General features: G+C 40.5%; 1 protein-coding gene across 1 annotated transcript in view; it reads right to left on the minus strand.

Annotated features, from left to right (window-relative positions):
* Positions 1-26,030, minus strand: part of LOC134533060 (mitogen-activated protein kinase kinase kinase 11-like) — a 141,663-nt gene that overhangs the window by 52,839 nt on the left and 62,794 nt on the right. The window lies entirely within an intron of this gene.

Consider the following 26,030-nt stretch of genomic DNA (forward strand, 5'->3'; position numbering starts at 1 on the left):
TTTTGTTTTAATTTGGATTGAATTCTAGTGGGACTTATGGCATGTCACCTAAATCTAAAAATGTAATTGGCGAAATTTTCGATGTGATTACTCCATCGACGGGCTAAATTCACCACTCGTTTTCGCATGTCCAGAAACAGAAGTATTGCACCTTGTTTGTGCCTTCAAAACTGCACCTTGTTTGTGCCTTCAAAACTTTTAGACTGCATTGAAAGGTTGGACAAACGCAAAGACGCTGGAGACCTTTCTTACGCAAGGCCGGTTGATCGCGATGAGATAAATAAACCCGACGCAACCTCTCATCACAAAGAGACTGTAAACTCTCAGCACAGATTTGTAATCAATATAAATATCGGTGAAATGTATGCGTAAAAATCGAGAATATGGGAGGGGAAATTATGTGATACAACCCACAACACCGCGCGGCTCACCGGGTTGCATAGCCCCTTCCAAGCAGGCGCTACCAATAATCTGTCGGGTGGTCTGCTCACAACGCAGAAACTTCACTTCCGTCTATTTGTATACAGAGCCACATTTCCAAGCTGTCAACATGATAATGATGTTGACGGCCGTAGCCACATAAGTCATTTTGTTGGCGTGAATGACGTCCCAGAAAGCTGCATGCCAAGTTTCCACCCCGGCAGCGTAAGACATCGATCGATACACAAATCACATCAGCAGCACTTTCTAGAATCGATTTTCACACACGTTTTAAAATACACGTCTTCGAGCACCCCTAAAATCTGCATCATTTACTCACCATTGATATCCAAGAGTGTGTGGTGACGAAATGGAATAAACGAATAAGCTGTTGAATGAGATTTGGGCAAGAGAAGGGGGGGGGGGGGGGGGTGGTTGAAGGGCTACGCCTACCCGGGCACACATTCGGTGTGCAGAGCTTCAGGAAAAAAAAAATTTAAAATTTGAAAACTGCTCAAGATATCAGAGTGGTGTCAGTTTACTAAAAGCCTTTACGAATACGCTGAGGGTGGATGGGTAGTTAGTTCGTTCTGTTTTCGTATTTTGTTTTTAAGCTGCATTTTTAGGAAAGTGGAATTGCTAAAAACACATGTTTTCAGAATAAATGTTAGGTATGAAACATTCGGGAGATTCTTAAAAGCATTCAAGGGTTTTGGATTACACCTTTATCAGAGACTTGCGCTTAGAGACGATTCCGCGCTAGAAGCACCAGCGAGCGTTGGACTAATCATCTAGCCTCACTAGAACAAATACAACACGTACGAAGTTGATGCGAAAACAAACGCACCCATGTGAAGCGCGCTCGCTCGCAGCACTGACCGGTGGTAAAGTCTGTCCCATGCTTGGATTTCAGTACATAGTAAATGGCGACCAGTGTTACCACACTGATAACACTCAGCTTATTAACATTAAAAATTATATTTTATACCATGTATAATTATAATAAGTTTATATTTTCCATTTTAATGTTTTTTTTATTTTTAAGACTATAAATGTCTATTGACAGTATTATCAAAGTTGTCATTCTGACAAAAAATAATAATTCAATTTTTAACACCAATTATTACTACAGAGGACAAACTATTTGCAGCAGCCCGTCCATCTTAATAGCAAGGCATTCCATGAAAGTATAAAAAAATTAATTTAAATTAAATAAAACATTTTGAGAAAAAAACAGTCGATAACAAGATGGCGTCTTTCACATACCACTCCATATAAATAAATGATGAATATTATCAGACGATGCTCTTGATGAAATACAACAGGAAACTATTTTCTAAAATTCTCTTCCACATTATACTTTAGAAAATTCAAAGTTTAAGATACATTCGAAATAAATTTTAGTACATAACTAACTTGTGTTTAAAACTTTTTTTTTTTTCCTCATCGATGTAGATTTAGCAATAGAGCACACCGAAAACAATAAAAACAGCGCTAAAGGTATAAATCGTACATTCGAAAGATAGAGTAAATGCCCGTTTAAATGCACACTGAAAACTAAGGATGAGACGTGCTATATAGTCGTCGCGGGTGTGCAACTTGTGGCTCGTCACGATCAAGATTCCGCCAATGATCGCGAACGGCGTGGGTGCGGGCACGGTGTTAACTTAGGCGTCCGCGATGTATCAGCCGGCTGATGGCAGAGCGCTAAACACGTACCAGCTGCGTGCGCGGTTCACATGCGTGCGGCGCTACGCTCCGTTCCGAAGGAGGGCGAGTTTGGACATCCACTGCGAGGGCTGGTAACCACTGAAATAACGCCACAGTCACCAGCTTCACCTTACGCGAGTTTCGACTACGTAACTACATAACATGCAAACTGAATTAAAAGAATGCAAACGGGTAGGGCCCCAAACAAGATGTCGCCGCGGAGGGTCGAGAGAACGAACCAGCGGTGGGCCTACGCCCACTCACAGCGTTCAGAAAACGAGTACACAAATGTTTTCTCAGTCTACTTAGGCTGGCTGTGCGGCGTCAGACTCACTGTACCTACTCCCCAATGGGCTGAATCCAATGAGATAATGGCATGTGGAGGTACAAGTACCCATCACCTACCACGGGCCCCGAGGGCCGGAATGATAACGCTATTCAAACGCGGCATGGCAATAATGACTGGATGGCTATGCAGAGGTTAAGGAAGCCGATCTCAACACACGACGCCACCCGAACATCCACCAGCCGCCGTATACTCCCAGGTTACTTCCAGTGCTAGCCGAACACGAGTAACTACACAGTCGGTCGCAGACGACTCAAGCCCACGGACAGTCAGGCTTCACAGTAAGCCACTGAATGACTCCAGGTGATGTCTCAGATGCTGCCACCGCTGCAAGTCGCTCCCCACGCTACTGGATGCGACACTGCGTGAGACTGTCATTCGACTGCCGAGAGCAAGGGACGTCACCGGAGCTCGTGAGTAGTGCATCGCTAGTGGCAGAAAGCAATTGACGTTACTGCAGAAAGTTGGAGCAAAAATTAGGGCACCAAAGTCCCGCGATAAGCAACACAACAAAAGGACATACGATAGGTGCGACGTCTACAAAACATGAGAAAAAAAGGGGGGAGGAGGAAGTTCCAGAACACTGCAGTGAATTTCAAAACTATCAACTTAAATGACAAGGTTAAACAACTGCCAGTCACAATACTAAATCTGACGTAATATGAAAGCGGTCTCAAAAGGGCCATGAAAAGTTGGTTGGTGCCTGCCAATCTGAAGAATTTGTAGGAATGAGAATAGAAGAAAGAGCGGCGAAATTAAAATTTAAAAAAACACACACACACTCACACACATTACCTACACCAGTTGTATTTAACCAGTTTTTAATCAAGAGCTAAATTTCCCTCAACTCAAGTGTTGCGGACCGCACTGCACATATCATAATCATTGAGATGACTGTTTTTTTCACGAGGACTTGTTTGTATTTTGCAAGATGACCAAAAGTTAATTAAATCCTATTACTTATTTTAAATACCTATATATGTTTTGCATTAAAATAGAATTTGGGTATGCCGACTAATTTCTTTTAAGTTTATAAAATACTTTTTCTTAAACTATGAAGATGTGGTACAAAATTATATTAAAACATTATATAGAAAAATGATTAAATTTTAAATTTGACATTAAATTTCATGTAAGGAAGCTTAAACCCTTTTAAAATAAAAATGCATATTAACATTTGTTCTTAGATTTTTTTTTTTTGCTCTTTTGATGACTGATTTTTGCATCAGTTAAAAAAACGCACCCAAAAGACAATGAGCAAGTCACTACAGTGCTACCAGGCGTATTTCTTAAGTTTAGTACTCCTCGCACTTGTGAAGGTTGTAAAAAGATAACACTAGCGCCAACATAGTTCACGGGACGCGGGTTGAATACCACCGATCCTACATGATACCATAAGGGAAAACCACCAACATGCTTGAACTAGCAATTTAAAATATAATTTCGTTCACCACAACGCACAAGACGGTATAAAGTGAACAAGAAGTTAACATTAGAAGCCTATAAATAAAAAGCGTCTTGCAAATAATATAAACTGGCAATAGTTTAATCAGTGTATAATCGTTTAATAGTGTGTAGTGTGCAGATATTTCTTACATCATACAATAGTTTCATTTTTTTGTGGGATGTAAATATTAAGTAGGAAAGGTAGTTGTTCAGTAAGTTCAGTAGAAAAACAGCTCCGGAAAGCTAGTCCAAATAATTAAAAGCAGTTTTATTCATTAACTAATAATTACACAGTTTCTTTAATTATAACAATCTAAATGCCTGTATAAAGATTGACCACACCTTCTAAGTCCACTTTTTATTCTCCCCACTGGATCTCTCTCTCTCTCTCTCTCTCATGTTCGCCTCTTACCACACAACACACTGCTTCGCACTGATCTCTCGTTAGCCACGCCACAATAATTAGACCCAAAAATCTTCATAGGTTAAATCTTTATTTTTTTTTTTTTTAAATTTTAGTTGCAGCATAAAGTTTAACAATTACAGTCACAGTGTTATATAAAACCTGCAAGACCACACGGGCACCATGCGAAAAATAAAAGACTATCGCCTCGCCATAAAACAGATTAGCCACAACATGAAAACCAAAAAAAAAAAAAATCTTTGGCGCACACGAGCCGCATACGACATCTTCTCGAAGACGAGTGGTGGAATCGTATGAGGAAAATAAATTTTCGTTCGAGCATAGCGAGCGTGCCGAGGGTTGTATCGCGCGCGAGTTCACTGTCTGGACGAGCTTGCGTACTGCTGGAAGCAGAGCGTTTCAAACATAGGAGCCCCCTCCCTTCACCCCAAGCCCACCACGAGGACATAGGTATGGCTTTCAGAGAGGAGTCCATGTACTGACAGGAGGAGAGGGGAGGGGTACAGTGTCGCGGTGGGAAGGTGGGCCCTTCCCTGGATCCCCCGGCTGGTTGGTTGGCATGCCTCGCAACATTAAAAGAGATAACGTACCCGAGTAAAGAAACTGCATACATACTAAGATTGACAAGCATCCGAAAATGCCGCCAAAACATGTCACACTGATCCATATTAAGACATAAACAAAGTTTTGAAGGTTTGTCACTGCCGGCGCTAACGCGCGTGATCTCGTTGTAGTCGTTTCAGTTTGGCGAGCACGGCAAGTAATGGGCAAGTAGTAAACGCATGGAAATTGGAACGCGAGCCCAGCAAGTGAAGGCAGCCAATCACGCTAAAATAATCACATCTTCGGCGATGCTCTCCTTCGCAGCGCGCATGCTGAATCTCTGCCGGCCTCGGTCACGCGCCCGGCGGGGACTCTGATAAGCTCACGTGACTGCTCGACGCGATTAACTTCTGCCAGGATACCAACATATAACCATACAGTTGTTTTGAAAACATCGGTCAATTTCGTCGTTACAAAATATTGTCGTTCAGAAATGACTGGCTAATGTTAAAATAAAATCCAGAAGTGAAAATGCCCACAAAACTTTTTGACGTGACAACGTCTAATAAATCGATGAACGCCGGCTGCACGCACGAAAAAGTGTCCCGTTACGCTGTGTCCCGTTACGCTCATTGTACGCTTGCGCTGCATCTATCTCTCTTCCACTCGATTGGAACAACCATCGATTTGACTTTTTCGAGGCACATTAAACTTTTAACTCTCTCATTCGTTTCCTACTTTTTCTATCATCGTCCTATACTTAACAGAATAACACAAATTGGAAGAAGTTTAATAGCAAAAATGTATAAAAGTTATAGTTAAAATAATCTGTTCGTTAAAGTAATAAACATATTTGAATTAATGAGTGCAAATAAAAGTAAATTTATCAATTAAATTGTAGATTTCATTTCACTCCTTCTTTGTATCCATACAAAATAGTGATAATTCAATAAAAATGATTCAATTTTATTCATAAAAGTATGCAATCATTTCACAATGTTTTGTTATGACGTTGTCACGTTAAACTATCGTCCGTAAACCGACTTTACAGACAACCAATTTTTTTTATTGCTAGCTCCTAAACTTTCAGTGACTTTTTAGAGGCCTGAATTATAAATTCAACATGTACGCCGATTAAAAAACGGTTAAGTAATACTGCGTAATTTCAGCCAGCCACACACGATACCCATTTCCTTTGCAGTTTTCGTGCCTATTTTCTGTTCGCGCGCCTGCTCTCGTGTTGTTAACATTCCAGCACCCTTCCAAGGGGTCTGTGAAAGTTTTCATACCCATGTCTTTGCCAAAACCGTAATAGAACGTGTTCTATTTTTCTGCTATACCCACGAGCGGAAGTCGTCAAGATGGCAGACAAATGTGTAGCAATATGAACCAGTGTTAGTTCCTTTTGTAAACATCTGGGTACGTAACAAACGTAATGGTATGCTAAATGAAACTTTACGATAGTAAAACTACCCTGGAATAGACTAAAATAATCGTAGAAAGAAAATCGCAAGTTTTAAAATACGCAATGAAAATGCTTTACAATGTTAATAACTCTTAATCTCCATCCCAAAACTGCGTTGGCTGGTTTTCTGTTAACGTTATAGGTATCGTGTGTATAGAGTTAAGAATTATTTCTTCTCTTCTGATATTCAAACCTTTATGCCTACTTTTATACCCATGGGTATAACAGACGGTATAGTAGAAAATGGGCATCGTGTGGGGTTGGGCTTTACTTACAGGCAATGAAAACAGGCCAGGTGCAGTCATGTTAAAATAACGAAATTTTTGTATTTGTAGGGATTGTCTGCAATAATTATGAAATGCATTTTGGTTAAGAATCCTTGTCGATTGATAATTTGTTAAATGTAGCATTTTTATTCATGGTGACATTGGTCATGTACATTAAATGGCTAGTACCATAGAAACTAAAAATTACAGCATTTAAACTCGTAGCTTAGAATTCGTACACAAACCAGAATCACGAATATTAAACTTGAATAAGTACTATTAAACGTAATGCTAAAATCATTTATTCGAGCCAATAGTGTAACGTCGAATGAATGGCTGTTCAGTTAAAAATATATTCTTAAATAACTGTGGACACATTTTATAGACTTGTGTAATAGCAAAAATTAACCAGAAACATGTCATAACAACCAATTAACAGAAAAAAAAATAAAAACTGCGATCGGGCTTTCTTTAGTTTGGTGCAATTACTTTTAAATTTTTTTTAATCATTTCTTGATTACATTATTTCACGCCAGCAACACATTCTACTGTGCTCTGATAAGCGCTTTCTCACAATTTTTACGGAATAATATAAAATGTAACCACCTCGGTTAGTTCTCAAGTGAACAGCTGATTCGCACAAGGTTCGTCAATACTCCTACACGACTAATCCTCGATGTTAAGAATGAAGTTCTTCATCGTACACTAGCATTAACTCCCTGTGCATAAGACCGAGAGTCGTAGACTGTCCACGACAGTGATGCAGCCTCGACCAACGTTTCCCAAACAGTATTCCCGACAGCCCTTGGGGCTCAGCTATTGGTTTTCAGCACGTCCACGGCAGTTATTCATATGACCACAATTACGGGGATTACTAATGGGGAGAAAAACGAGGGGAAAAAAATAGTATTTTCTTCCTGATTATTTTTCTATGTCCATTTCCTGATTGAAAAGTGCACACCAAACACATTTCTGAGCACTGTAAATTATTTAAATCTGAATGCGAAATCAGCACGATGCGCAGTCCACAGTCACTACACGTTTCATGGTCTCCACGAGAAAAAAGGCTAGGTGGCTGAAAATGTTTGAAGACCGCTCACCCTATATACATTCCTTTGGATACACTCATTACTATCACATTCATCACCATGACAGTAGCTGAGGTGTAAACTGTATAAAGTTATTCACAGGCCCATATAATTCCCATGCTGTAATATGACCCGGAGTTGTCCAGGTCATGTGCATCGTATTGGCTGAGCACATCGTGATACATTTGTAAACATGCCTCCATAGACAGAGTATTTTACTAGCACGATGTTTTGCCAATTTGCCTATACCGGACAGTTGTATTACCAACACAAGCAAAAGTGCGAAAATTAACCTAGAGGAAAGGAAGACGTGTCATTACGATATTACTTCATAAATAAAAAGTTACATCATGGCATACACCTATCACTTGATTATTACGACATCCGAAGCACCGGGAGAATATTTTTTTTTCTCGTTATCATACTTTTCGCTGATGATTATATGGTCTTTTTTGCTCATAGAGATAAAAAAAATTGTTTTGTGGACCAAGTGTTGGCATTACCAATTTGAAACATATACAATGTTGATGATTTATACTGGGCCGTATTTTACAGAGGTTAGACAACGACCAAGCGTGGGGTTTTTTCGCAAAAAAATATGGAAGAGCTGTCCGATACTATCAGTGTCAAGATGGATATTCAAGGAGAAAAAGGGGGAGGAGGTTGGGCAAAATACAATAGGATGAAGATTACAAATCTGTTAGTAAAATTTATTGTAACTCTCTTACAAGCTACGCGATACGCACACATCATGTAACGTTTACAGTCTTTAGATTTTTTTTTTCAATCGTTGGGTTTGAAAAGTAGCGGCTGCGACAGTCGGGGGAAGTGCGGTTCAAGGCCGCCGCGGAGGGAAGCGGAGGGAAGCGGAGGGAAGCGGAGCAGCGGGAGGCACGTGGCGGGTCCGCGGGCAGGAATGTCGTCCTGGCAGGCTTCTCTCGCCTCCGGACATCTCCGGCCGCCGCGCCGTGGGAACCGGCAGAGACCGCCCCCCTCCCCTGCAGCGGCCCTCGCGCCGGCCCAGGGCGCCCGCGGCGGCATTCCGCACCGCTCTGCCGTACCGGGCCTGCCCCGGCACACCGCTTGCTCTGGCCATCAACCTTTTTTTTTTTTTTTTTTTTAACTACGGGCAATTGCTGCAACCTAAATTTTTTGTTCGACAAGCATATCCAGTATACCCACCGTTAACTTCAGTCAATTTTCCCGAGCGTCTGTGCCACCTAATTACATTCACACTGCCTCGCCGGTCCACAAATATATTTCAATGTGCATTACACTTCACCAAACATACGTAATATGCCTAGCTGACTGTGCGAGATTTTCCTAGACAATACGGTGTTGCACTGTTATTTCCATCAACACTACGTAACCATCACAACCATTCTGAAAAGAAAAAAAAATTGTTACTGTGCTTTAAATTAAAACATACGGCACAAAAAAATTATTATTATTACACATATTGGTTTCAGAGATCAAGATACACAGTAGTATCAAAACTGCATTCCAGTGATACTGGAATTAAGAGGCCCCTCACTGAGGGGGTTCACTTGCGCTTGCAAAAGTGTGACTGTGAAACGGAGTTGATGAACGTAAACGCTAAAACTATGTTTTATAGAAAACTTTGTTATTATAAAGTTTTCTGCTTAGTGTATCCATACAGGCCAAAATATGGGCAGCAGACAACATATAAGCACTCTATCCAGAGATAACTTTAGTTAGTTAACCCGACGTGCCAAATTATTCCCACCCCTCCTTCCCCTTTTGCCAATCGAATTTCCGCGGTGCCCCCCTTGCGAATCCTACGGATTTGCGCTCCTGCTGGGTACAACCATTTATTCGCCCGATATCTTTAACGGGAGACTGGGTACCGTTGAAAGGCCGGGGACGTTTTCCGGAGCACGCGAGAAACTCACGGGAAACAACAACGCCACTCCGTTCTCCGGCGAGACACGTGGAACGCCGCAAGCCCCGAGCATTCCGTGCCGTCGCGCGGTTGCGCGGGAATATCGATGGGGCAGAGACCCGGGAGCTTGTCTCCGGCCCACTTCGGCCGAGCAGAGGCGGTCAGAGTTGACTGTCGCACGACCATGACCGCATTAACGCGCGCGCACGCACGCCACACAAGCACGCCCACTGAAAAACCCTGGGTGTCTACAAATACCTGGTGAACCAATTTCAAGACTTAGGCCGGGTTTATGAACTGCACAAGAAATGCAACGACGCAAAAACGCAACACGCAAGCAATTTAAAGAAAATCACTATCGTTGGTAAAGTAGGAAGTCGCAAAATATCACCAACCCAACAACTTGAAATTTTAAAACATTAGGAAACGAATTTATTCTCCCGGCTTCTTTTGTTACTTCATATTTATAAACAACAACAACAAAATATGACACTGTCAATAGTTTGATTTAAAAGTGTTTCTTTCTTTCACTTTGAGGCCAATCCCATCTGAACCCAACACTCATTGCAAGCCCCACTCTACTTAAGTTTCAACACCCACACGTTTAACTTGCTTGCCTAAATGGGGCTAAGCCTACGCATTGAAACCAAAACAGAAAGGAAAATAACGTTATGTCCAAAATCTTTAAAGGGCGGCAGAACATCAACAACCAGATAAAGTAGGTATGTTTGTTTGGATATTATTTATCTTTCTTACATTTATCAAAAATACACACAGCAAAAATATAACTGTCTTTACAAAACTTAATCTTAATCTGTCTAATTCGAAATCTCAGGTACATATAATTAGTAGCCTATTGTATAAAACAAAAAAGGGTATGTTTTATTGAACAAGATATGCAGAAAAATATTAAACGCTGTGATGGTAATCGCATTAATTATATCACCAGACTAATTCAAGTATGAACAAAGTGGAAAGAGCGTTCAAAAAACCATCAATATAATGCAATTATATACTTTTAGAGATAGGAACTAGTTATCAACTCACACAATAAACACCGAAGTAAACTTTCATCGGGTATAGCAAAACGTAGTGAGTAAATGTGAGGATACAAAAACCATATTTTGGGGATATTTAATTTCGATCGCCATAAATTCGCCTGCGCTCTTCAATTTACGATAACAATAAAAATCTTTCCTAAAGTTCAGAAATCACTCTCCACTGAAAGTCATTCGTCACTAACAAATATGTATTTTTTTTCTAAGCAATGAAACGGTTAACTTTCGTGGCTGAGGTCGCTAATAAATCCACGAAGTTCAGTCTCAATAGATATAAGCTTTTTTTATTAAATTAATATATTTTATTTATTTATTACATGCCCAGCACACTAAAGGTTGGGGAAAACTTTTGTAGTGGGCACAACATGTATACAACTAGGCAAATATACACGTGAATGACGAATGCAAATACAATCAATGGAAAATACAGCTGGTTAAATAACACGATAAACTTAAGATAACAAGCAGGGGAAATAAAATTATTTAAACTTGTGTTAGTCTAGTCCGTATGCTCCCTTTCCTTACGTTTATTCCGAATTTGGACGATGGATGTACAGAAACTTAAACAACCTGCAAACATACAATTGCCCTTTCGATTTGATATGGCCAAATACATAGAATAACAGAAAGAACTACAGCTGTGGTCCGTTTTCTGCTTGAATGCATTATGACAACCCGCAAAACGTTGTACCGTACATATGAACGCAACATTTTAAACAGTTGCCGTAAATACATACGTAGATATGCATACTGGTTTTACCCTGTTGCGGTCAAAATACTGCTAAACCTCACACGTAAGTATACCATACTCAACATTATATCAGGAATACTATTCGGTGGTATTCTATTGAGTGTATCCGCTGCCATTTGAAAACGTGCCTTTGCACCCACCCACAATTCGTGTCGGTATGACTTCAAAGCACAGAGCTGAGACAGGACGAAGACAGACACGCCGCGCCGTTGCAACTGTAGTAATTATGTTCAAGCAGCGCAGAGCGCATTGAAACTAGGCCCGTCCGTGTTCGAACAGGCAGATTTTGTGAACAACATATGGTCACGTGACCTGCATTCATATCCCAGATAAATCATTAAGTATTCCATAAATTTTTTGTTTGTATTTTGAATTGATATTACCTTACATGACACTTATTATGTAGTAGCCCATTTACATTACAAAACAATTACAAAAAAATGTATTCGCTGTTAAAATAAAAGTGCAATTGTTAATTTATTAAATTTGAATTTATAAATTAGGTCGTCGAATAAAATATATACAATAAATTTCAGTTAACCCGGTTAGTTAAAGCCTTATCCCACTATAAAATATTTATTGATTTCTACCCACTGTGAAAGGACTTCAAATGTTAATAGCCTGATTGAACTGTTTCTGTTAACATGGTTTGATTATTATATTGTTACGAGGCTGCTATAGACGAGCTCCGGCAATCCATACCGGCGCGCAGACCTGGTGGAGTCCTAGGGAAAACCCCACCTCTTCCTCTCTGAGCGAGCGCGACACACCTAACATCAGTACCTCGCCATACAACAAGGAGCTTCCATTAGCGGGAAACTTTGTGACAACTACACCCCTCCCCACAGAGTCCGGCCGCGTGTATGTATGGAAAGCTAGGCAGATTCCCAGAGCGTCGTCGCGTTGCGTGGCGCAACTAGGAGGCCATTGTTCTAGCAGCTTCGAGTGTTAAGTCGGGGGGACTTCGGAGGCCGATCTGCGAGCTGCAGCGAAGCCCCGGGCGACGAGGCGACGGGCTTCGCGCGCGAATATCGGAGCGTCGAGGGACGGCGTCGCGGCGCAGGGCGATATAGCAGTGCGAGGCAGTGTGCTGGTACCGAGGTGCGCGGTGAGAGACGAGCAGTACAGAGAGAACCAGTGTGGAACCGAGCTCCAGTGGGACTCAGATCAGTTGTGTGGGCACACATCCAGATTGTTGTAATATAACTACATAATAGAATAAATATTGGTTAGTAAATACGTTCTAACTAATTAATTTCAGCCATCACTTTAGAACCTGTAATTCCCGCAGGTAGCAATAAAATCATTTAAATTCTAATATAAGTTTGTGTTTACTGGTTAGTTTCAATTTTCCGTGAAAACTTAATTAAAACAACTTTTAGAACATCAAAATCACACTACTATCATAAAAGTTTCAAATATTAGGTTATGTGCTATATCCCTTTATTTTAATTAACATGGTTTCAAATAATTTCTCAAAATCTTTCGGGGCACACGAATTGCCGTGAAAGCACTGAAGCCCCTAAACATTAAGTTATAATGACGTCGTGTTCCACTCGAGAAATTAAATTGGATAAAAACTGAGTGTGACTCGAAACGTAAATAATTGAAATGAAGGAAATAAACATCAGTGGTTTAAAAAAATTAAATTTTTCTATAACAGTTGCATCTGAGGTAATTGAGGAATGCATTTAACCAAAACAGGAGATTCTAACAGTGGATCTCTTTCGATTTATTCTGAAAGAGCTTAATCCACTGACCGCACAGGGGTCGAACTGGAATCGACCCTGATCACCGGTCGACCCGATCAGGTGGAGCGCACGGGCCCGGGCATCAACTGGCGGACCGCCTGGTGTCGGCGCGCGGCGAAGGCCAACGACACGGGCCAGTTGCGCAACACGCCACGCAGCAGGGCGTCCTGTTCGGCGGGGACGGGGGGTAAACAAACGGACGCCCGAGGAGGAAACGCGCCGCGCGCCGATGTGCCCGCCAGCGACCACCGCATTGCAAAACTTACTGTCGATATTACAAGAAAATTAACATGCGATGATGCATTGTGCGCGTTAAAAAAGACGCGCGCTCTATTTTCTTCGAGATCCAAGATTTGACGCATAATCCCGAAATAAAATATTTAGCCCGGGGATCATAATGACACCTCTTTATGACAATTTGATATTTGGAAATAAATTATGTTAAGAGGGACGCAATACAATTATTATCATCTATCAATGACACGAAAATTAACAAAACAGGCGATGTAAGAAATTTAAATATATATATATATAGGGAACAACTAAATACCCCCTCCCAAAAATTATAAGTATTTCAGTCCCTCGATAAAATCCACTGATTCACGGCAACGTCCGCCACGTTTACACTTGCGAAAGATTCGGGTTTGAGACCGCCGGGAACCAAACCCGGATCCCATTGGTAGGAGACGAGTGATCTGACCATTAAATCACAGTGGGCCCAAAACATTGTATTACAAGAAAAAAATTAAGCTCAGTGACGTTTGATGCCCTTATAATATTTTGTAACAATATTCTTATTCCTAAACAGCATCTGAAATCAACAGCTGTTGCCGAGTGGCGGCGAAGATATGAAATACGCACACCTTTGATGCAAGTGTTAAAAAAGCTTGTACACGTATGTACCTCGTCAGGCGCGTAATTTTCTAAGAATAGCAAAACGCATTCCAGCCTCGAAGCACTCGGCCCGCCCAAGGTCGTCGCCAGGCCGCCGTCAACAAACACAGGTCCCGTCTCCGCCCGGCGCTCTGCCGCCAAGAAACTGGCGACACGAACATACACAGTGTTCATGCAATATGGCAAGTGTTCCAGCACTACTGGCATCACTTCTGAATACGAATTTTCCTTTATATATATATATATATATATATATATATATATATATATTTTTTCCTCGAGCTTTTAGCACGAACACAAAACTTGCTGACAATCGTCAATTAAAAAAAAAAATTTTCTTGGTTGTAAATTTTTAATGTTTCCTCCCGCGACATTCACAGTGCGCTACATAGTTACCTAATGCTAACATTTATGTATAATCTTTAACTACAGCAGAACTATTTTGGAGACTAAATTGGGTGATATGACATCTCGATCCCCCTCCTCCTTCAGCAACCCTTAACACTACCTAGTACAGGACAAAGGCCATGCAGGAATACACTGGAGTAGATGCACTAACAGGGTTGCCATACTCTTACTTCAGACGATTTTCCTAAACTTTCGCTGTTTTCCCAGTCCACCCCAACATTTTTTCCCCGTCTCGTTAATCAAATCTGCAAGCTAACATGGAGATATATTGTTACGAGGCGACCAGAGATGGCTGGAGCGGCGCACTGGCCACGCTTATCTCTGGGGAAATCCCCGCTGCGACCCAGGTAATTCCCGTCCGCCGACGCCATCAGCGGACTGCTTTATGAAAACCGGGGGTGGCGCCCTACTTTCTCGCCTGGTACATTCCGCGCGTCCCGAGAGCACTGTAGCTAGTAGAGCGTCATTGTTCTCGCAGCTTCGAGTGTCAGGTCGTGTGTTACGATGACGCGACCATTCATAGGGCGGGACTTGGCAGGTGTATAAGAGACGGATACCGAGCTGCGGCAGCGAGTGTGCTCGGCTACTGAAGCGAAGAGGGCGACTGACCCCTTGGCGAGCGATAAGAGGGCGACGAGAGGGCTTCTTGCGCGAAGGCTGGTGCATCGGAGACTGTGTCGCGGCGCGGACGAGCGAGTAGTGCGAATCAGTGGGTTAGGTCCGAGTTGCTTGGTAAGAGAGAGAGAGAAAGAGAAAGAGAAAGAGAAAAAGAGAAAGAGAGAAAGAGAGAGAGAAAGAGAGAGAGAGAGAGAGAGAAAGAGAGAGAAAGAGAGAGAGAAAGAGAGAGAGAGATAGAGACACTGCCGAGCCGAGCTCCAGTGTGGAGAATGAATAGTCGATTTATGAAAGTGTGTTTAGTTTAGACATTTTAAGTGTTATTTTTAATTTTAGAGATAATAAAGAAATCAGCAATTAATTAATTGGATTATCATTTCCGGGCCTTTATTTCCCACTTGTAATAATATTATACGTTTCTGTGAATGATTCCTAAAATGGGTTGAAGAATGATTTAATTCATTGTGTTGGACATACGGACAAAGAAAGGCGAATACACAAACACATAGAAAACCAGCCAAAATTATCCTTTTTTTAAATGGCAAATGAATATACAGCACAGAGAATTCCGTGGAAGGAATTAGAACAATATCACAGAACAGAAGAACACAGTGGGCCGACGAGGCAGTTGCAACCTAAACAGTAAATACGTACCAACAACTTTGGACCACATAGCGACAGACAGAAGAGCCCAACGATGATACTAAACAGATAATCTGAACGACACAACGACAAAATGACGACGGCACAGACTGTAACAAAACTGCTGTGCTGTCAGGATACGATTAATTTCATAGCTGGGTGGGTATGTTGTCCAAAGTTGTCTGTATTTACAGTTTTTGTTGCAATTGTTTCGGCATTGTCAACCCACTGTGTACATCTGTGCTGTGTATTGATCTAATTCCTTCCACCGAATTCTCTGTGCTGTGTATTCATTTAACATTTGACAGCTGATTTTGGCTTGCTTTCTGTGTGTTTGTGTGTTCATATTTCTTTGTCCGTTCTTCGGATTCTCTCTATCACATACTGTGCAAACTAGCAATGGCATATATCCAATATATTTATTAAATATATATACACACACAAAAATGTGGGCGTGTCTTTTAGTACTTGCCAGTGGTGTGACATCTAACCTCGGTTACAAGCAAATTCATGTGTTCTCATGTTGCACTCGGACAAGAAATTTAACGTAAAATTCTTTAAAATAATGCCAAGCGTGGTAAATATACGAAAGTTACACTTTCAACTACATTTCTGCAAGCTTATCACGTAGTTTCCGCAACCGCCACTAGAATTTCGCTGCCAGAGCAGCTACATTGACTATTTAACATTTTATCAGAAGACCGAAAGTTTAAACCACATAATGAAACGGCTTCGATAAAAGCGAAAAAGACTTGAAAAAAATACTAAAACCCGGCTTTGGACCTGATTTTGACAAAGAATTTTATTAAAAATACTGCCCAGCTTGTTAAAATTCATTCAACGGTTGTTACTATAAAGTTTCCCCTTTGGCTTGGTGAACTTTGGTTCGCGCCAAGCGCCACAGATGGCAGCACCGTGGTTGTTACACATTTCTGATCCTTGACTTTCGTCGCATTCACGAAATTCCACCTACTAAATGCCGCATGCCGAGAGCTAAGATGTTGCACATCAAAAATTATATAAATATGTTTTAAAAAAATAAAATGTATAGTTTATTATTAAATATTTTCCTTAATTTACAGTGTGCTGTGTTATTTACATCACATGGATACAAACAACGCTACTAGTGTGAAATTTAATATCTGATAAACTTTGAAGAAAAAAAATACCTTACTTAGTGATCGTAATCAGGGAGTGACTATCAACATTATTTGATAGTTCTTAAAATCAATAAATAAAAAAATTGATTCATTGGTGGCTGTTGTCCTTAAATTTAATTAATTATAAGAGTTAGGTTCTCGACAACACACGGATCTGTGATTAAAATACAGACTGTCTTAATACATTAAAGAAAGACTAGTATTAATAAATTACTAATTCAGAACCTTGCATACGACATGAACTAAAACTCTATATGATATATAATCACAGTACGAGTGACGGCAGACTGGAGCATGAAATTTACCCCTTTTAAAATTATTATCACTGGGGACTTTCATGACTTTTCCAGAACTTCAAGTAAAATCCCCGATTTTCCCAGAAGGTGGGAACACTGTTAACGTACCAAATGAATTTCACACTACTTTTTGTTTTTATATTCATTCGTGCCTTACTCTAGGCCAATTTGTTTGATTTAAGAGGGCGATAAAGGGCTTCATTTAGAGCTGTTTTAGTGGTCAATACGACGGCAAGTAGAGATCAAACCAGTTAATGCAGATGAATGAGATTTTTACACATCATTGAGGAAAGGTATAATGACTGATCCCAGTTGTCAGAATGTGGTTAATGTTGTTATTAATAAGAAAAATTAATTAGTAAAAAGGTTTATATTAGCCCAAATTTGACAACTTGCAAAAAATAAAGTAATCGGAATAACAAAAGAGTAAAAACTGAACGATTTACATGTAACATTCTTTTATAGTATATGATTTTTGAAAATAATTATCTTCATACAATTGCGAATAACTTGCACACGCATAAGTCACTGCACATTCATGTTTGAGCCGAAAATTTGCTACTTCACTGTTGGGAGATAGGACACTTTTATTCCATCCCTTCAGCAAGACCCGAGCGCTGTAGATAATCCTCGCCATTAGAGTGATCGGGTTCCTGCTGTTATCTGTCGCCTTGTTTACGAATGTGTGAAAGGGGTGTAGAGGAAGGTCTGGTTTTCGATAACACATGTCTTGTCGGGTTACTCTGCATTTCTCTTGTCATTGCTTTCGCGTCCACCTCCTTTACATTATTCTTAGAGTATTCTTTGCACATATATATTTTAAAGTACAGTTTATTTACAAATATTTAACTGGATTGTGGATATACAATTAATAATTTTTAGTTGCTTTTAGGTTACTTGGCATAAATCTTATTTTCAACCAAATAATAATAGTTGTATAAAAATTAAATGAACTAAATATAGCGTGGGATATTACTTTGCAAGGCATTTATTGGGGGATAATTTTTACAGATTTTGCAGTTCCAACACTATAAGCACAGAACAAAATACGAATAATTACACAAAACTGTAAAGCTGATTTGTAAACAAAATACATAAGTTACAATAGTTTACCTCGCGGTTAAATAAAAATTGATAATATACATAAAAATATTACAAGTTTTCAAAGCTATCATGTTTCATTACGTAGCATATAAAAGTATCGCTTGTTTGTATCCCATTTAACACTACAGTGTATTTTATATATAATGTATCACACATATAACACATGTATATTTCATGAATAGTAGTTACTGAAGTAAAAAGGTTTTTCCTTTATTACAAAATAAAATACACAATATAAACTATTCATAACGTAATTTCTTCTTGCTTTTAGCAATCTCAGATGTAGTTTCTGCAATTGGCGTACTTTCTTCAGTCTTTGTGCTTTCCTTTAACCTTAAATCAAGGTAAAAAAAAAACACATGTTTTTATTAATAACACTGCCTGAAGCTATACACTGAAAACGCCCCGAATACTATAAATAATTTGTGAACTTACTTATTTTTCTCTCTCCAATTTGCTAGATTTTTACCTCTATTCCGTTTTCTTCGCACAGACAAATGCAATTTACCACGACCATTACCTTTTAAAAAACGTGCGTTTGTTTTCGCCATCCATTCATATATCTCGAGCTAACACAGAGACAGCCAGGAAAACTAAATCCGACTGCCTCGCAGTGCCACCCCACCCCTTTCGGTCCTTATCGTGGGACTGAAAAGAGTCGCCTATCGCGAGGGACTCAGAGCAATATCGGTCTAACGTACAATATCAGACGCACATGTTACGCTTCAAGCAGCTGGAATTTCTATTAGCTATTTATCCCACTCTTAATGTTCAATAAACACTTGAATCTTTTTTTCCCCCTAATTTTACTCGGGAATTTTTTTAAACACTCAATGTTGTTTGCAATTTCTTTGTTTCCACAGCAGCTTTAAAACAAATGTCGCGGCAAGGAGCCATCCAGCTCAAGAGGGGAGGGGGCGTGTGCGCATGTCTGGTCGCGTCGGGGGAGCTCGGCGCCGCGCGATCAGCTGGCGGAGAAAGCGCCGCGAGGAATCGAGGTCGTCGGCGGCGAGACGGATCCGCGTCGCGGGACCCCCACATGGCGCGCGGTTTCGCGCAGTTGCGGGGAGCTCCCCCCCCCCTCCCCCTCCCCCTTCTCTTACACAAGACACCTCGGGCGGGAACGTGCGTACGGAAGCGGCCTACATCTCCGCGGGGGGAAGAAGAAGGGGGATTCTCCCTCGCGGATGTGTGCCCGCCGAAGGACAAGCGGACACACGCTCCGCCCCCAGGTCGCGCCCGACCACCTGCGTAATCACGATCCCCGCCTGCCTTTGAAGTGAAACCGTCTTTGGGCGCGATGGGAGTAAAATTTCAATTACAATTCCGAGGCCGAATTTTAATGCAACGTTGTCGTGAAACATATATATATTATTTTTTTATTTAACGTTTCTGATGCCAAAGAGTTGTAAAGAGACCACTTACGAGTCGAGGTTTGGATTGCCAACGAAATTTCACTTCTACCACGTGTACCGATAAAACGCTCTTTTTTTTTTCTTTGCTGAAGGGATAGTTTAAAATTTTTTTAACATGTGTAAGTAAGTAAAGACGAGTGCTTTACTCGTCTGTGAGAACCCAGAAAATGAACCACTAGTGAGTGAAAATTAGGCAATTAGTCAAATACAAGTTTTACTAAAAATACCACAAGTCTGTCTATTGACTAAATTTGCAACAAGTAATATGACAAGGTATGCTGGTACAGTTAAATTTCAGGAGGAATTTATAGCCTGAAACAACAACAAAAATGAAAACAATATCACCGGCATATTGGGCGAAGCTGAGCCTTAACCTTAACTAATATGAACACAATAATATTTTCGCTAAGTGATTTTATTCAGTAAAGAAAAACTTAAAATATTCCATTTATTGCCCTAATAAGGCGTCAGTTGAAAAAAAATTGTAGTGTAAGTTTAATATTGTGCAGTTCTTGCGAGGGAGAGTATACCCACCAAAATATTAAGACTGGCTGGAATCCACTAAATAGCAATGCGTACGCCAAGCGACTTTCAGTTTGAAGTTTCGAACCATCCTGGTCTCGATTTTTTTAAAATTGGTTTTTCACAAAATCAATCCAGGCAAAAATATTTGGATGATTCCAGGAGTAGCCAACCATCTTTAAACAGCAAGGTCACTTACAAAACTATAAAAAAAAATTAGCAAATTCTGTTGTCTTTTGTATGTTATCCTATTTTGGTTCTTATAAAACATAAATAAGAACCAGCATTATATCAGTAAAATCACAGCTACAATCTACAGCAATTTGGAGAACATTTTTTTCAAACATAAAAATTTCGAATGCACGTGATTGATTCATTTATTCACTTTCCGTCTGTTCAGCAGTCGAGTGGTAATTTCCACTGCCCAAGCCTTTGCAGGCCAAGGAAAAAAAAAGAGCTTGTGGGCCACGTGTCACATGTAGTCTCCAAGTGCGCGCATTAATGTTCAAACGTAGGCTATATGAGTGCGTCCGTGCGTGCGGGCGAAGACAAGAGAAGCACTTCCGTGGTGGTCGTGACGACACAGTTGTGTGTGCGGCTGGCTAAACAAGCCGCCCGAGCGAGTCGTCGCCACGCTAACTGGGTCAACCCTGCTGCTGCTGCGTTCAAAGCTATCTCCCTGCTCATATAACGACAATATACACATTAACTTATTTCATAGAACAACGTTCATAGTATATCTACTTACAAGTATGAAAAAAATATTAGACGATAGAGTATTAATAAATTTGGTTCTTGACCCCTTCCAACCCTTATTGGTGCCATTTGCATACTTACCCCCCCCCCCCTTTTTTTCCGGTAATGTTAGAACCTCTCAATGACGGGGCCTACTACATGGAAAAACTTCATGCTCCACTCTTTACAGTCACTGATTAATAATTGTTAAAATCATACGCTGCTCTACTCTGTTTAGCCAGTAAACACAATTTTTTAATAATTGATAATTTTTTTTCTTTTCAAAATAAGGGAATAAATTATACAACATACAAGCCGAGGGCTCAATCTGCGAATCCTACAAATTCACGCCCCTGTACACATACAATGAATATCTCCGTGCGCGTGTATAATAAGGGATATTCAATCCATCCACCGCAAAGTAACAATTACGCAATTACGCCGCTGGCTAAATAGTTACGTTGTAAAGCCCCAGTGAACAATGCCCAAACGTAAGCTCCAAAACGAATAAAGAAGAAATCACGACTGTTATTAGGGGGCCCCGCCTATACCTGGGGCACACAACAGTGTGTAAGCTACATAAAAACCCACGCGATTTGAAAACTGCTCAAGATAACAACGTGGTGTCAGTTTAGGAAAAGCATTTAAGAATATACTGAGGAGGGATGAGCAGTCCTGTTTCCATACTTAAGTTTTTAAACTGTATTGTTAGAAGAGTGAAAATTGATTAAACGCGTGTTTTTAGAATATTTAGGCATCAAACACACGGTACAGTTACTTGAAAGCATTCCAGAGACTTTCATTACACTTTTATTTCTCTTGGAAGTACAAAACTTTGAAACTGTCTTAGCAGATGGAAAAAGCAATGTCCTTCCTAGGGTTTGCATATTGCAGCCTTTTACTACATTACAAACAACTATTATTGTCAAAGTTCTACATCGACAGCCTACACCCAAGCCGTTCCACGTGTTTTCCTGTTGGAGGTTTCAAGAAATAATCAAGGTTTCCAATTAGTTGTTATTGTTTCGTCGATTAGGGGACCCGCCTGTCTGTAACAAAAATGACACGCCTAGCTTAAAAATCCGTCCGTTCTTGAAAACTACTGAACAGTTTGTGAAGTTAAACGTACCTATATTTGTGCTATTTTAGTTCATGCTCGGTAAATAGTATTTAAACAAGTGTTACAATTGCTAAGCTTTTTTTCAGATACGACAATTTATTTTCGTTGTCATTAAACGTAAAACATACTTATGTTTGTAGCGTGAAATATATTCTGGAGGTTTAACGCTTATATCCTCCTTGCTCCTTGCGTGCATGAAGTAATAATGCTCCAAATAACATAACACCGATCCATTATTTACTACATGCCGACTTAAAACATATCCATAGATTAAAGACAACTATTAAATGTGGTTAGCTGTCGCAGTAAGGATCGTTCTTTTTCCGTCAAACAACTCACACGGAAAATTCGCCAAACAGAAAGAAACAAGACTGGCGGAAAGTGTGGTCTCTTGGCTAAAACCAAAACTACACTTCTCGTAGGTTTTCCCTAGCAGGATTCTGTGATGCACGTTAAATACATTATATTACGAGTAAAATCAAATTCATTCCTGCATAATAATATATCAGGCAAGCGTGTAACCACTGGAGTAACAGTGGTTACTAGGTAGACAGGTCATTACAGACGATTAACTCAACAACATAGTCAAAGGAAACTGTGGAAGGAATTGGCCATGGCTTGTAGCGGAGGTCTTCAACCCATAGCCCACGCCCCACTTGAGTCCCGTACAAAATGATTCAGCGGTATTTATATTTGCTTACAACCTTCACACTTACAAGGCTGACTAAGTCTAAAAAAAAAAAAGTTTGGTATAACCTTTGTGATTGACTACTGGCTATTTATTACATGCATGTTTAATTAATGCAATTAATAATGCCAAAGTTTATTTCATTCATTAGAAAACATTGTGAAATGTTATTGCTCTCCTAAACACGAATTATGATGTAAAGAATTAAAATTTGATCCTTTTACTATATCATGTTTTTAATAAAATTTTGTAGCAACAACTTGTTAGTTTCGAAATTGTATTTTATAATTTTTGTAATAAATAGTTGACATACTTGAACTTATATTCATATAGAACATGCAGTTTGTAAGTGTAAGTTAATTTCGTCATATAGCACAATGACAAACAAGTCGTCGCGAAGAAGAAGAAAAACTAGTCATCGTAATGTTGATTTATGGCGATGGCATGTGTATAATAGGTGCGAGCCTCGACACTTCAGCCGATGGAACAACTGCAGTAACATGCTGACCCGGGAGCAGTAGCGGATCCAGAAGGGGGGGGGGGGGGGGCTAAGGGGCTCAAGCCCCCTCCAAAAGCATATGGGTCCACTATTGTTTTAGTGTTTGCCTTCATAAAGCCTAGCCTCAGCTGGGTCAAGCCCCTCCCAAACCAAAATCCTGGATCCGCCACTGCCCGGGAGGATGTCGCCGAATAACCCTGCAGAGGTTAGCGCGCGCGCGCTCAAACACACAAGTGCGCGCGGTCCGTCAATATTTGGGCGCCGCTTCCGCCGACACCCAACTGTTTGGCGAGATATCACGCCGCGGAGACCGGCGCAGGTGGAGAAGGAAGGGGGGGGGGGGCCGCAGATAACCTCTCGAGGCCGCGCAGATAAGGTGGCGGCCAAGTCATTGACAAGCACGTGCTCTACACGACTGCTCGATGCCGCGGCATCACGGATCCGAGGGCGTATTGCTGCTTCGGTCGCCACTTCAACAGCGATACGTCCGTCTGTCTTTCTGCTCGTCGGCAAGGAAACGCTCAAGACGTTTCCATCCGCATCGACGCGCAAGGCACTGAACTGAAGAGCTGTCTGATGACAATACGTTTGGTGGCGGTTCTGGTGGGGTGATGGACGTAGCGGCAGTTGTGACAGTGGATGTTAAAGCGGTGGGTGGTTGTGGCAGGTTTTTTTTTTTTTTGTTGTTGTTCTTCGTCAAAGCTCATTGCAGTCGCCCGCGCAATACCAGCAATTTATCACTTCGTCGTAGGCTAACGCCTCGCCCATTCGCCTCGTTCTTTTCTTCACTTGATTTAACAGTTTTTCAAATGAATTAACAAAACCAGATTTTCAACAAAACAAAACGTATTCACTTTCCACAACACACAATAATATTTATCCGTGGTACCTGTTGCCGTACCTTTTATATCCTTTTTACGGACGATGGCAAACCAGCCGCCCCCCCCCCCCCCCCCCCCCCCCCCAAATCTCCTGGCAGGTAAGGGCAGGCCACGCCCGTACAGGTACAACATACGCCTCGCGAGATAGGTTCTAAATATATAAACAGCGGCAGTGTTTCGTTGCGAAACTGGATTCAAAGAGACTGTTATCTGGCGCGCCAGAACAAGGCGTGCAGCGCTCAGAATTATCGCTCCACGTTAATAAAATCTGCTCCAAAATGAAATGGATTGCAAGATAATGCCAAGGTGGTTCGAGTTACTGTACTAGTACAGTTACAATTTTTTTCTACAGCTTACATTACAATAGCCTAGGTCAGGGGTCGGCAACCTTTTGAGTCGGAAGAGCCAAAAATTAAAATTTACAAAATTTCAATGTTTTTAAAGAGCCACAAAATTTTTTCTTGCCAACAATAAATAGTACCTACTTGCATAAATAAAGTTTTTTGATAAAAAAAACTAATATTTATTCATAAGAAAAATTTATTCATATATAAGCCTATCTGTTGGGTGGGCCCGTAAGTACTCGGGCGGATGGATAGCTTTAAATGGATAATTTAACTGCTTGATGACATTTTGTTTAGTGAAATATAACAAGCGTGGAAAAAAACCAGGCTTACTACTGGTTTGTAATAAAAAAAGTATTTTCTTTATAAATGACTTGGTGATGCAGTATTTCTGGAACGGAACTAAAGAGCCGCAGCTTCACATCCAAAGAGCCGCATGTGGCTCGCGAGCCGCAGGTTGCCGACCCCTGGCCTAGGTAATTCATTCACTCGAGTTCAACTTAAAATCTTTCAGGTCCTGCTGCTCAGTCTGATAAACGTACCAAAAGCCACTACATACGAGTGGCAATAAAAATGGTCGCGGTAATTAAACATTTCACGCACCAGACGTCACTACAGTACTGGAGAGTAATCTGTGAATACTAAGACACGAGAATATAAGTTGCGTTATCTTGATTTCAATTACAATGCAAACATCGCAGAAAAATCTCAACATCTCACAAAACTGACAACGAAAAGGAGATGATAAAATCAAGATAGTGGATTTTTTATTAGCACAGACAGCACTTTTGTTGTTAAAAGTAAACGATCAAAGTTCTTCCAACGTTTTTTTTTTATTTATTCTAAAACAATATAACTTGGACTATTTATCAGTCGTTATCGTACCAGAAGACTAGTTTTTGTACTCATACTCTCGTTGTTTCTTCACATTTGCAACCAGTTCATAGTGAAATGTAGATAACGTTTGAATGAACTTCAAAAACGTTCCTTTAACCTAAACTTCTAGAGCAGCTGTGGTATGCCGGTTGTTGTGGATAACAAGCACGCCTATGGTTCTGAATGGCTTTTTAAAATTTCTTCAGACGTCACAGAATGCTATCGCATTAATCGCTTGACTACAGGGCATAAACCTTAGGAGGATACCATGTCTATCCTAAGACACAGTGTTCAATGTCTTATTGTTGGATGATGAGCCATTGGTTTTTCCATAGTTCGGTAGGATAATACGGATGATGCCGTAATATCATGGATTGTTTGCGCTAGGGAGTAGAGAGGCAATTCAGATTTGTAATATTCCACAATGCGTCAGAGATTCTTGAGTTTGTGTATCGTGTAAAAATTTTAAATTCAGCTACTGCGGTTTTTTAAGTAGGTTTTTTTTCTTACACAGAGAAGTGTTAAATACGTCGATATGACGGGAACAAAAATATTTCTTTCAAAATCCACAGGAAATTAAAAACAAAGGTTGCGTAATTTTTTGCATGATTAGCAGAACAAGTCACTTTTTAAACACTTTTGAAATCAACAACAAACTCA

The sequence above is a fragment of the Bacillus rossius genome, chromosome 6 (assembly GCF_032445375.1).
Source record: "Bacillus rossius redtenbacheri isolate Brsri chromosome 6, Brsri_v3, whole genome shotgun sequence".
Classification (NCBI taxonomy): Eukaryota; Metazoa; Arthropoda; class Insecta; order Phasmatodea; family Bacillidae; genus Bacillus; species Bacillus rossius.